The following is a 2,103-nucleotide window of genomic DNA, read 5'->3' as shown; positions in this document are numbered from 1 at the left end:
TGCTTTAAGTCTTTGCCTTCATTGCGGCTCGTCTCTGGTCAGGTAAAGGCCAGAGAACTAGCGTTACAGGGTGCCTGCTCTTCCACAACTCCAGGCCTTCAGCTGCTGTGCCCAGGATGCCTGGAGACATGCGGAGGAGGTAAGCAGCTTTGAAGAACTCTTACTTCAAGCCTTCGGCACCATTGTAGCTCGCTTGAGTCTTTGAAAAAGACCGGAGAGCAAACACTTGGTAGCGCCGCATGGTTCATCGGGGTGGGTGCGATTATTTGATACGGGATGCGAAGTAGATCTGATATCGAGAGCCACCGCAAGGAGGTGGACTACCTGTCCACTCGTTGACGCGGTCCATGAGGCTGATGCAAGGCACGATATGAGAATCTGCAAAATTGTGGGCATATTGCCCTTAGTTTCAAAACGTGGCACATCAGCATGATACGGTACTTTTACGGTGGTTCGCAGTAGCGCGCGAAAACATGAGAAAGGGACAGAAGTTCAGCAGTTACTTGCACCCCAGATGACTCGGCTCTAGCGAATTCGCACGCCTTCCGTAGAGCGCCGGATGGCGATCAGGCCAAGACGTTCGCTGCGATATGAAAGGATCCTTTTGCTGTTTGCTCCCATGTTAATGCAATGGCCTACACAATTAACTTACTCTCAACCTGGAGATGTCCTCACATTATTAGCGTGGGCTCTTAAAACAGTTTCGGGAATCTCCTGGGTTCTCTCGAACACTCGCGGGGAAACAACAGCAAAGCCACTGCGAGAAACCAGATATGGAGGGGACTGAGCTTCTGTATGTACGTGTAACTACGTGGTATTCTCCTTTTCTATGGCCTCCGCGAGAGAACTGTCCGGGAAACCGTACAGCAGCGTGGATTTCCGAAGATTGCTTGCCCTAAGCGGCCGCTTCGGAGCATATACGACCTCGTATAGAATCTGCGGCAGCCACTGTCAGCGTCGGCATGCATGATCCAGTATGATCCTGAGTCTCACGCAATTGATGGTAGCTGATCACGCGTGACGGCAAAGAATGAGCTAAGTTTTTATCTTTTAGCTGCCCTAAAAGGCTAAGTAGTTTAGCTATTATATATTTCTCTACCTTTGACTTACTGCGTGCCAGACGCAACTGCCACCAATACGTGTACTTTTCTTATTTGGGGCTGGAACTCTCTCGTTAGGGCTTTCTATGCAGCGACCATGTCTTGCACGACACCAAGTGTGAGGGACGTTCCTGTAGCAGGGTTCTGAGAAGGTGCAGGCGGTTGTTGTACGTAAGGCGGACGAAGGCCAAAATTGTTTGTTGCTGCCGCTGTTGCTGAGGGAGGTGATTCAAAGCATGAGCAGCACAGAACAGAAAAGTGAGACAAGCAATAAGACCTCATTCAGTCTGACATTTGCACATGAGGGATTGTGCTGTCTGCCGGNGGAAGGGGCAGATGCAGTGTGGTCTGTGTCATCTCAGCACAGGATACAGTCACTTGGCCTTGATATGATGCCTTCAACCAAATGGAAATGTTCAGTAAGCAAATACAGATATAAAGCATGCAGTAAAGAAAGCTCAGCTGTGCTCACATGCGAGTCTCGCTTGCATCGCTAGCTGCTGCGAGACACGTTGCAACTCATCTCAGGCTGCCTCTTCGCCCCCAACCGCAGCTCCTAAGCTGCTGCGCACAGGATGTCTGGAAACAAGGGAGGGAGGGTAGATGCTTTGTCCGAATTCTTGCCTTTAGTATTTGGCTTCACTGAACCTGTTGAAAGTCCTAGGGGACCTCGCATGCCAGCATGCGTAAGCCTCCCTAGCTGCAGGCACTGAAACGGATACTGGAGCTTCGTCTGTATGAGGCTGGTCTGAGTATTTGTAGCGTTGCTCGTGTGAAGTTGGTCTACGCATTCCTACTCACACTATATTAGTGCATGCAGAAATATGGCTTAGCTGTACACGAACCTGGGGTTGTATTGCAGCATGAATTGCAGCAGGATGCGTGGAAACTCGCTTCATGCCACCTCCTCTCCCGCGGACCCAGGAGACTGGGCCGCCAGTCCCAGGCTGCCTGGTGAGCAGAGAGGAGCCCAGCTGCTTTTTGTAAACTCTCATCTTTAGCA

This window comes from Eimeria mitis, genomic scaffold (genome assembly GCF_000499745.2).
Source record: "Eimeria mitis Houghton genomic scaffold, Emh_scaff1640, whole genome shotgun sequence".
Taxonomy (NCBI): domain Eukaryota; phylum Apicomplexa; class Conoidasida; order Eucoccidiorida; family Eimeriidae; genus Eimeria; species Eimeria mitis.
The sequence above is the reverse complement of the archived record's forward strand: the minus strand, read 5'-3'. Positions refer to the sequence as shown.